The sequence below is a fragment of the Triturus cristatus genome, chromosome 5_1 (assembly GCF_964204655.1).
Source record: "Triturus cristatus chromosome 5_1, aTriCri1.1, whole genome shotgun sequence".
NCBI lineage: Eukaryota > Metazoa > Chordata > Amphibia > Caudata > Salamandridae > Triturus > Triturus cristatus.
In genome coordinates this window covers 190,305,641-190,317,873 of record NC_140587.1, presented here as the reverse complement: position 1 = coordinate 190,317,873, position 12,233 = coordinate 190,305,641, and the positions used below count along the sequence as shown (strand labels likewise).

General features: G+C 45.3%; 1 pseudogene; it reads left to right on the top strand.

Moving 5' to 3' along the window:
* The first annotated feature begins 2,525 nt into the window (after positions 1-2,525).
* LOC146830626 (28S ribosomal RNA) lies at positions 2,526-10,501 on the top strand (annotated as a pseudogene).
* Positions 10,502-12,233: the final 1,732 nt, after the last annotated feature.

The window sequence follows — 12,233 nt, the reverse complement described above, 5'->3', positions numbered from 1 at the left end:
TGTCAAAAAGTAGTTCACCTCGAAAAATGTCAAAATAGTTACTTTCATTCAAAGCAGTGTCAGAACAAATCAGTCACAATGACAAATGCTGCAGATACCAAGGCTTCTTCAGAATAATTAAAGGCTTCTCTTTCAACAGAAAGATCCAATTACTTTCATATGTAGCTGCAGAATGCAAACAGGCAGTTAAAATGATGCAGTTTTTAGTATGCCGGAGAACATACTCTGCACTGGCATAACATTAGCCCCCGCATTCTCCTCGGTGTCGGGGATCCTGAGCTCCAGGGAGGGCCCACTCCAGCACTGTTTACAGGCAGAATGCTCCTCCTGCCCTGAGAGCTTCTGTCTGGGGAGAGGTCCTCCATGTACTTTGCAGGGGCGTAGTGTTGCTCAAAACTTTGGTGCAACAATACAGTCAACACTGAGGGGAGTGGAAATTGTGGACTGCATGTACCATGATGGAAAGGAGCAAACTTTTCTGGGATGTGATGTAGTGTTTGGCCACACACTTTTCCCTGCCCAAACTGATTTGTATGACCTCGTCCACCATTTATCTCATGTTCCTAATGTTCCTTCTGGTAAAAATTGCATTCCAGCCCATTGATTACACTTCATCTGGCCCGAGCCAGAGATTCCGCTCAGGTTGCGGAGATTCCAGACAGAGATTCCGGCCCGGGTGCGGAGATTCCAGCATGAGCTGGAAATTCTGGCCCAACTGCGGACGTAGATACAAATCGTAAATTTAGACTTTAGTCTCAGATTGCCTTTGTGAATTGGGCCCTATATATTTATATCTTCCTCTATTTGGCCTCTGACAATGGACACCGATATCTCCAAACAGAATTTCTACAATTATGAGTTAGAACACTTGGAATGGGGAATAACCCTGAAATCCTATAATTACTGGGCCGAAATCTACACAAAATTCCTCATTCCTGGGGGTTTAAAAGATTTATTTGCCACTGGCTCTAAGCAGATAGTAAATGTCTGAAATAACTACGGTGTGGGGAGAAGTGGGGAGGAAAGAAGGGCAGGGGACATGAAAGGGAAGAATGTTGCTTATCTAGAGAAGCATTACAAGCTCCCATCATGCATTGAATGTGGACCAGGTGGAGACTGAAGAATGGAATGCAATGCAGCCTTTTGCCAAAGCTCCAAAACTGAGTCCAATGTTCCACAATCCGGAAAATGCAGGTGCAAGAAGGCCAACCAACTTGCAATTCCACCCAGAAATTCTGCTTCACCTTTACTTGTAGTCAGGGCCTGATCAGAGAATGATGCTGAAAATAATGGATGGATGAATGACACACGGTATAAGCACAGAACATTTATATAGTGTAATGCATAGCCAATACTCCCACTTGGTAATTTCTGTGATTGGATTTCTTTATGTAATCCATTAATGGCAGAAGGAATGTAAAGCTTGCATTTATGTGCCTAGTGAAATATGCTCCATGCCCTGCATGCAATCTCCCAAACTGAATATAAAAATACAAATATTGCACATCTCATCTTACTATTCCCTTCCAATTGCATATCTGAAGCTTCACATACAATGAGCATGAGCCAGTTTAACCATTCTTGAGTTCCAATAATTTGACTTGCAATGCACACACTAGGGAACTAAATTGCTTCTAGGTGATTGTCAAGGCATAAGGAAGACATACATATCAAAATAAATACAGAGAAATACTACAAAAAATAAAATATACCTGAAAGAAGGTGTAAGAGGAAGGGAACTTAGGGACAAATTTACAAGGGCATTGCACCACCTGAGCGTCACTTTTCGCGGTGCTCTTGTTTTTCACCTAGCGTCCAGTTCTTGAAGATTTAGGTTGATGGAGTGCACACTTATACCAGACAAGGGTCTAAGATTATGAGGTGGGGGGCATAATGACAGGAAGCTTTGACGGGGTGCCGGGCCATCTCGCCGTGTGTGTGGCGGATGGAAAGACGGCACCGCCTTCCTTACGCCTCTCCTGCAACTGCTGTGAGAATTTGTGTGAATTGCAGAACACATTGATCATCAACACTTCGAACACTCCTTGCAGCCCCAGGTTCCACCAGGGTAATGACTGTCTGAGGGTTACTCGTTCGTCAATTGCCCTGGGGTTTCCCAGGACTGCGGCTGGGGTTGTCGCAGAGTAGCTCTGCTCCCTTCGTCCCTCCATAAGGTTAGCCGGATCGCCCCTTTCAGGATCCTTTCCCCCGGTCCTATCACAGAGGTATGCCACGCCGCGCCTAGCCTTCCCTCCCACATTGGTTGGGTGGAGGCTGGTGACCGGTTTGCCCTAGGCTTTACACAGGGTGCCTGGCTGTGTGTCACGTGTGGCTATCTGTGGTGTCCCATGGCTGCCTGTGCACTCTTCCTCTAGTGCCCACCTCTGTGTCTGGGTTCCAGTGAAGACACCCCCCTGCCAGGCCAGTGGGTGCTCCCCTGTCCCTGCCGCAGCTCCGCCGTGACTTTGACCCTGCAGCCCCGGGGTCGATGTACCCCGAATCCGCCACATTTCAAAAGCCAACTACGACCTCAGATCAGATGTGGTGACCTGCTGAATTTAAGCATATTACTAATCAGAAGAAAAGAAACTCACCAGGATTCCCTCAGTAATGATGAGTGAAGAGTGAAGAGACCAGTGCTGAATCCCTGGCCCGGCAGCTGGCACAGGAAATGTGGTGTACAGAAGACCGACTTTCTGGCATTGGGTTGCTTGGGAATGTAGCCCAAAGTGGGTGGGAAACTCCATGTAAGGCTAAATACAGGCTCAAGACCAATAGCCAACAAGTACCATAAGGGAAAGTTGAAAATAACTTAGAAGAGAGAGTTCAAGAGGACGTGAAACCAACGAGTGATAAATGGGTGGGGTGTGTGCTGTCTGGCCGTAAGATTCTACCTGACAGGAAGGTCGGTCACCCTGGAGGGCAGATCCTGCATGGGACTGCTGCCCGGGCGCACCCGTCCCTTGCACGGGCGCATTTCATCCCCAGTGGTGCGCGATGACTGACTTCAAGTTGGCTGGTAAGGCTTCAAGTTGGCAGGTGGCTCTCCGCTCCAGCAGAGAGTGTTACAGCCCCCCTGGCAGCAGCCTTGCCATTTCTGCGACGCAGAAGGAGATTCTACAACCTCTGCTCCCTCCCCTAGCAACTGCTCTTGGCCAACTTTTTGGGATGCACCGAGGTTGGGAAGGGAGATGGGGCCCCCTGCTCCTAGCGTGACTGCTGATTGGAGTGGACTATGCTCAGTGCACCATGACCGCATTGCACTACTGGGCGGTGATGTCCACGCTGGGCTCTAGGGGTCTGTGGCGATGTCGGTTGCCCACCTGACCCATCTTCAAATATAAACCAAGGAGTCTAACACATGCACAAATCAGAGTGCTGAGAGAAACTCTGTGGCTCAATGAAGGCGAGGGCTGGCGGGTGCCGTCTGAGGTGGAATCCTACCACGAAGCCAGCAGTGGGAGCTCCACAGGCCCGTCTTGCCAGCTCCACCAGGGAGGTGGAGCATAAGCGTGCGGAAGATGGTGAACTATGCCTGGTCAGGGTGAAGCCAGAGGAAACTCTGTTGGAGGTCTATAGTGGTCTTGACATGCAAATTGGTCATATGACCTGGGTATAGGAGTGAAGGACTAATCGAACTATCTAGTAGCTGATTTCCTCCGAAGCTTCTCTCAGGATAGCTAGTGCTTGGAACCCCTAGTTTTATCTGGTAAAAGAATTGATTATAGGCTTTGGGGACAAAATGATCGCCCCCGGGTGGCTGCAACTCTAGACTCGAGCCAGGTCCTTACTGTGGATCGCCCCAGCTGCGGTGGTTGCCTCTCCCCTTGCCCCTTCCCTTGGGCGTGGGACCGGCGTTCTGCTTCGGCCGGTGCCTAGCAGATGTCTTAGAACTGGTATGGACCAGGGCAATCTGACTGTTTAATTAAAACAAAGCATTGCGAAGTCCCGAGGTGGGTGTTGACGAGATGTAAATTCTGCCAGAACTCTGAATGTGAAGAAATTCAATGCATCACGGGTAAATGACCAGAGTAATTATGACACTCCTAACTTCTTCTCAGTCGTAGTGGCCTTTACCTCCAAGTGGTCCAGCTGGTTACTGTCTCTATATCAATCAATCAATGTATTTGTAAAGCGCGTTACTTACCCGTGAGGGTCTCAAGGCGCTGAGGAGAGGGGGGGGTGCCGCTACTGCTCGAAGAGCCAGGTCTTGAGGAGTCTTCTGAAGCGAGTAGGTCCTGGGTTTGCCGTAGGTGGGCAGGGACGGTGTTCCAGGTCTTGGCGGTGAGGTAGGAGAAGGATCTGCTGCCGGAGGTTGTTCGTTGGATGCAGGGGACAGCGGCGAGGCTGGCGGAGCGGAGCTGGTGGGTTGGGGTGTAGAAGCTGAGTCTGCTGTTAAGGTAGGCTGGTCTGGCGTTGTGGAGTGCTTTGTGTGTGTGGGTGAGGAGCTTGAAGGTGATCCTCTTATTGACAGGGAGCCAGTGTAGGTCTCTCAGGTGGGGGGTGATGTGGATGCGGCGGGGGACGTTGAGGATCAGTTGGGCGGAGGCGTTTTGGATGCGTTGTAGTCGTCGTAGGTGTTTGGCTGGTATTCCTGCGTAGAGTGTGTTGCCGTAGTCCAGTCTGCTGTTTACGAGGGCCTGTGTCACCGTTCTTCTTGTTTCGGTCGGGATCCACTTGTAGATCACTAACTCTTTGGGGAGAAGTCTATAGAGATAGGCCAAACAAGGTTTTATCATGGCTGTGAGCAAGATAGTGAGAAATGGCAAAATTAACTATCACAATTCCAGATGGGGTAGTTCATGGAGATTAAAAACCACATTAAGATGGTGAAAGGAGGTGCTGTCTTTTCCACAAATCATCAACCTCCTTATCAATTTTGTCAATTCGACACCCAATTCTAACAACACATTAAATAACAGCTAATAGAATCCAGTAGCTGCCCATATTTGGGATGAGCGTCAGGGTGAGGTGGGGTGAGGGGGGCATAGGGGTTGCGAAGGGGGGAATAAAAAATAATAATTTTTAAAAAGGGTACCTTCAGCCGGCCGCATCCCGCTCCTCTGCTTCAGGCACAGGCTCCCAGAATGCCCTGCGGCAAATCCTGAAGCTGCTCTTACTTGATATCAGCTTCAGGATTGGCCTGAGTGCCCTTGATTGGCACTCCAGGACTGACTGAGAGTCTGTGCCTGCTCTCTCCAACCCCAGCAATACTGCTGGGGTTGGAGAGAGATTCAGTGCCCATGATGGTTTGGCCAGCCTGAGACGGCCAGCCAAACCATCATGCACAGTGAAGCGAGTGCACTACTATTCCCCTCAGTGCCGTCACCATGCAGGCCCTGCCTCCAAGACTTGGCAGGAAAGGAGAAATTAAACGAGTGTATTTTTGTATCTCCTTTCCTGCCGTTTTTGGGAGGGGGTATGCTCCTCCACTATAGCGAAGGAGCCACCGCTGATAAAACCAAGCTGTTTAACCCTGTTTACCTCCATACTAACTTAAGATGAGGTCCTTATAGATCTCAGTGAAAGTATTGATTTGTGGTCTCTTCAGCTAAGATTGACACTGTCTCATCAAGACTCGAGAATTTACTTGATGTTTATGAGGTCAACGATAGACTCAATAATACATTGAGAATTAATGGGACCTTTCAAAGAGCTCAGAAAACATGTCTCCAATAAACATTGAGGATTTTACCTCAAAACATGTTCTTCAAAATGTGACAAGAAAGCCACATTTCACACCATTGCATGCCACTACGAAAAACGGAAAGACAGAACAAAAAAAGGAGAGCTACAATTCCTCTATAGCTTCTGTGACCTCAGAACAAAAATTTGAATTTCACAACATGCTCGGCATGCACATAAAAATATGCAAAATGATTCTAGACTTGCAGCTCTAGCAAGCAGCAAACCATCCAAATTGTCATCAGAAGAAGAACTACTGCTGTTAACTGAATTGGAAAAAGTATACAAAAACAAATAAATATAAATGTGCTCATGGTCTGCATTTTGACAATAAAAACAGGAAATAAATTGCACAAATAAGAAGGGATAGAAGAGATACAATTTAAAAAAGGCAAAGGATGTACTGCAAACATCCAACAACACTGAAAGCTACTCCAAGAATGAACCTGAAATATCAGTGGACATAGCAAGAGAAAGGTGTAAGGACTTTTTCAACAGAAAGTGTGCGCCAAAAATCACAAACTTTGATGATCTGAATGACAGTTTCAGAAGCTCAGAAATACTCCCAAAATCCAATGCAACTGTGACTTATACTTCAGAAAACACCAGCGATATAAGTCCTATGCCAGTCAATCACAATGAACTTCCAAGTGAACCCAGTAATGAACCTGTCAATACTGCTCAAACGGTGCATCCGAATGCTCCAGTCCAAAACAACATACCCAACAAAGACAAGACAAATGGAAAGCTCAATAAAACGCATAAGAAAATACATGCAAAAGTAAAAGGCAGCTATAAGGAATACCAGGCAAAGTTTAAGAAAGACAAAAAGAACATTTTCAGGATAATCATTCATGGCACAGAAGATGCCACTTGCCAAACAAGTGCTGATTATATCTTTCAAAACTCCGAAGTTATAGAAAAAGAGTACAAGAAAAACCCAAAATTCATCCCTATTGATAGGCTACCAGAAAAATGGGATGTTGAAAGACTATGCAAATAAATTACACTGCTTAAAATAACTACAGCTTTCAAAGAATCAAACTTCAATGAAGCAGTGGGGCCTGACAATATAGGCTTTAATGATCTTAACAATGGTAATATCTTCTGCCCAAAGTATTATCGACTTGGCATACTATGAGAAGAGTCCCAGAATATACAAAGAAAAAACGTTCAATACTAATCCCAAAGGATGTACAGATCAGTGAACTAAATTAAATAAGCAACTGGAGACCAATTATAATTGGTACAGCATTCATGAAGCTATCTACAAATTTCTTGACTAAAAACTTACTTAATTTGTTAATCTGAATATGAGACTAAAAGGCTTCATGAAAGTGAAAGGTTGTCTTAAAAATCTGACTCTTCTTCAGAATATTTTAAAAGTGGCTTTAAAGAGTAAACCCTCACATGCAGTGATGTTCACAAACATCTCCAAAGCTTTTGACTCTGTCATCCATGGTCACATTTTACCGAGTCTTGAAAGCGATAGAGTTACTTCATACATCAGGGATGTAATAAAGGATTTGTACACAGACTCAACAACATATTTCAAGGGCAAAAATAATGAATCCACACCAGTAATAACAATGAAATATGGAGTAAAACAAGGTGATTTGTTATCCCCACTGTTATTTAACATTGCCATGGATCCCCTAATCTGTGATCTTCAGAAAATTGACAATGGCTTCACATTCAGCTCAGATTGTCTTGTTGAGCACATCACTGCTCTACCCTTTGCCGATGATATAGCATTACTCAGCCACAGCTGGGAATGAATGAGTATTAATCTGAAAATCATTGAAAAATTTTGTATAACAACAGGTTTAAAACTAAATGTGAAAAAGACACACATTTTTTTTCATAAGTCACCATAAAGGTAAAATCCTGGTGAATAACTGAAAACCATGGCAATTTGAAAAAACAAGATATTGAGAACATTCATCCATGTGACTGTGAGAGATAAATTGGATTGAACTTTGATCCACCCACCGGCCATACAAGTAACAGCAAAATAAATGAGACTCTCACAAATTGGGCTAAAAAACTTGACAATTTACCACTGAAGCCAACTAAAAAGTTAAAACCTTGTGCCAGTGTCTAGTTCCTAAATTGTCATTTAAATTAGAAATGGCAGGCACATATGCAAACAATCTAATCATTCTGCATAAAAAAATATATATGTCAAACACTTCCACCACCTACCTGCATACACCTGCAAAGGTCTCCTCTACTCCAAAAGATCATATGGTGGGCCTCAGCATACCAAAGCTATACACAACAATAGGACGCTTTAAATCAACAATCTAGTGTACCTCAGAGAAACTCCAGATATGTACATTGTTCACTCTAACATGTATGCAGGAGAAGTAATAAATAAAAAGACCAATAATATCATCAAAACTCACAAACTTAACATTGTAAACAGTAGATTCCTGACCTATGAGTTGCAGTCGTTAGCAGCACATGATTGGAGAACAGAGGAATTTGAGAAATGGAAAAATATCCCTGTCCAGGGTGATGGTATAAACTATTTAGAAAACAATCCAACCTTGAATTTCTGGATTAGCAAACACAACAAGCTAAAGGAAAACCAATACAAAGCTGTGCTGATCCTATGAGCAAATGTTTTGTACACCAGAGAAACCATCAGTAGAGGTAGAAATCGAACATTTGCTATTTGTAGATATTGGAAAGATGTTTGTGAAACAATTGCTAACATTTCAGGTACATGTCCTAAAACCAAGAACATTAGGATCAAAAGACATAACAACATTTTGGAACTTCTCATTGATAAAGCAAAAAGATGTGGTTGGATGACATATAGGGAAACTCATGTCAAAAACAGTCAAGGTGAACTACAAAAACAAGATGTAGCATTTACAAAAGGTGGCACTGTTTCGCTGATTGGTGTCCAATTTTGAAATGAAAACTCACAAAATTCCCTTGAAGTCGTTTTTTAGAGTAAAGTTAAACATTGTCAGGATTCATTACAGGAAATCAAAAATCTCACCAGCTGTTCCACTGTGAAATGTAATGGTTTTATTGTAGGATGTCCGGGTATTTGGCCGCAATGTAATTATGTTGCTCTGGCTGATCTTGGTTTGCAAATGTCTTTCCCATTTAAGAAAATTGTTTAACTGACTACTTTAATGGGGACTCTTAAAATGTGCCAAGTATTCTTGGAAAATTAACTGTTAAACTTAACACTCAGATGTACACTATTTTGCACCACACATATTTGATCTTTGTTAGTATACTGTTTTAGGAATTTTTCTTTGTTGATATTTCAATCTAGTATAGATAACACATTTAGAGTTTGTTTATAAAGTTGTTTACAGTTAACATGTTTATAATTTAACTATAGCTTTAGAATAAGGAATGTTTAGTCACTAATTTTTAGTATTATAGTTGTAGTTGTGTGTGTGTGTGTGTGTGAATTTAGATATAAAAGTGTACATCCTGATAATTCATATATGTTGAATTCAGGATTGATTTCAAGTAATTGCTTACACATAAACAGTATATATTACATATTGATTAATAATGTCCTGCTGATCATACCTTAATTTTCTCAGGACCGTTTGCAGACAATTTATATTTGTAGAGTAGCACTGGAGGGTGTACTATCTCTATCCTATGCTTGATTCCTGTTCCTGTAAGGACAGCTTTAAGTGTAGCTGTGCTCTGGAACAAGTGTTGTGTTGTTGGAAACAAGATCGATATGATGCTAATGGGCAGCAGCAATAACCCAGAATGAGCCACCGCATGGTGGTACAATAATGGAAAAATGCTTTGTCATCTAATTAGTGACGTGCATGAATGGATGAACAAGATTCCCACTGTCCCTATCTACTATCTAGCGAAACCACAGCCCAGGGAACAGACTTGCCAGAATCAGCAGGGAAAGAAGGCCCTGTTGAGCTTGACTCTAATCTGGCACTGTGAAGAGACATGAGAGGTGTATCATAAGTGTGAGGCCCTCTGGCCGCTGCTGAAATACCACTACTCTTATTGTTTTTTGACTTACCCGGTGAGGCACAGGGGTGAGTCCGATGGGGCTCTTGCTTCTGTCTCCAAGCGCCTGGCACCAGCCTGGCGCAGCCCACTCCGAGGACAGTGGCAGGAGGTGAGTTTGACTGGGGTGGTATACCTGTCAAACAATAACACAGGTGTCCTAACGCGAGCTCAGGGAGAACAGAAAGCTCCTGCAGAGCAGAACGACAAAAGCTTGCTTGATCTCGATAGTCAGCATGAATACAGAACATGAAAGCGGTGCCTCATAATCATTCTGACTTTTTGGGTTTCAAGCTGGAGGTGTCAGAAAAGTTACCAGAGAGGTAACTGGCTTGTGGTGGCCAGGCGTTCATAGTGATATTGCTTTTCGACCCTTCGATGTCGGCTCTTCCTATCATTGTGAAGCTGAATTCACCAAGCGTTGGATTGTTCACCCACTAATAGGGAATGTGAGCTGGGTTTAGACTGTTGTGAGACAGATTAGCTTGGCTGAGGAGGCAATAGGGCTAAACTACCATCTGTGGGATTATGACTGAATGCCCACTAAGCCTTAACAATACCGCAGCGCTGTGGAGCCTTGGTTGGCCTGGGATAGCTGTCCTCTTGGGGCGGTGCATAGAGCTGCTCGCTTGGGGACCGGAGTGCAGAGGGAAGGGGGCCACCTCTATCACCCTTAGTTCCTCACATGTTCGTGGGGCACCCAATGAACAACCTTATTCTGGGTCAGGGTTTTGTAGGTAGGAGAGCAGCTACCTCACTGCAATCTATTGAAAGTCATCCTCTGAGCCAAGCTATTGTTTCCGTCCGTGGGTGCCTGCAGACCCCCTCTACCACACCTGGGGTTGGGTACCTCTGAGCCAGGACAGCAGGAAAGACACAGAGGGGGAATGTGGGCCTGTGGGAAGCCACCTTCACCACGTGTCGACCGGTACGGGGGCCTTAACAACCCACCATGCATTGCTGGGTGCAGGGATGGTGGCAGGATACCTTGCGGGTCAGCAGGGCGACCAGATGGCCAGACACTGGATCCCCTTATTCCCGCACGAGTTGCCAGAAAGCAAGCAGCCCCAGGAAGGAGACTTCCGAACACCGGCCTCAGAGTGCATGGCTACTTTTGACCTCGTCGGACTGCCTTGTGACTGGGTCCTGGTTCTGTTCATCCTGGGCAATCTGGTTGCTGGGTCATCCTGGGCCATCTTGTCAGTAGGCTGTGTGACTAGACAACTCAGTGGACTAGGCAGCCAGATGACCTGCCGGCTGGCCAGCCAGCAGGGCTAACTCTAACTTTTGTTCCCTCCTCAGGTTTCTGTAGGCCTCCACTTCATCTGGCTTAATAGTTGAGAAAAATGGGCTTCCCAGGATGGTCTGTTGGGAAAGCGTTTAATGTGGGCTGGGCTTAACCCTCCTTGGCTCCCCAGTCCCGGGCTCCAGGAAGGTAGAAGGCACCCACCCATGGCAGCGCCCTGGGCCCACGGTATGTTTGTAGCTGTCACTGCCCAGGGCAAGGTGGCTTCAGATCGGGAAAACTTCTGTCGCTCTGCCTCTGGGTTTAGGCCTAGAGCCTAGACCAGTGCAGCATGAAGGCCCAGCATGGCGCCGAGCTGGAGCATGAGCTCCAGAAAGCCCTCAGTAGATGCCTGGGCCCGGTCTCGAATGGTAGCCACGATGTCCAGTGCCATCCACGAGGTACCATCCGCAGGCCTGCGCAAGTCTTAACATTCTCCTGAGAATGAGCGGGGGCCTGGCAAATTAGAAGCAACAGGCCAGGGTAAGGCCCTCTCCCCCATTCTCCAGCAGGGCAGGAGGCTGTGACCTCGGTCAGAGCTTCTTGGGTTCTTGGGTTCTGGGCTCCATGTGGCAGCCCCATTTGCCACAAAAAGTGGAGGGAAAGACTCTGCTGTCCTAGACATGATAGCCTGTTCTGGGATGGTCCAGACCGGACTCTGGTCAATCGGGCATAGTAGGGGCCCATTTTGAGACTCCCGGCTGCTCCAGGCTGTAATGCTTCCTGGGTGGAGAACATGCAAAGTGCTCTTGGCGGTTTGGCCGGACCAAGACGGCCAGCCAAAGCGTCATGCACATTTGGAGTGGGCAAACCACTTCTCCCCTACCCTGCTCTGTGAGCAGAGCAGCTCTACACCGCTGAGCAAGAAAGGAAAAATAAAATGATAATAACATTGGGGCCGATTCACAGAACTAACTTAAGACAAAATCCTAAACTTACTACTTTTGGTATTCACAGAAGTTAGGATTTTGTCTTAAGTTTGTCTTAAGACAACCTTAAAACAGACTTTAGACAGACTTAAGCCAGACTTAAGACAGATTTAGGACAGATTTAAGACAGACTTAAGACAAACTTAAGATAAAATCCTAACTTAAGTCTGTCTTAAGTCTGTCTTAAGTTTGTCTTAAGACAAACTTAAGACAAAGTCCTAACTTCTGTGAATACCAAAAGTAGTAAGTTTAGGATTTTGTCTTAAGTTAGTTCTATGAATCGGGCCCAGTGAGTTGTTATCATTTTATTTTTTCCT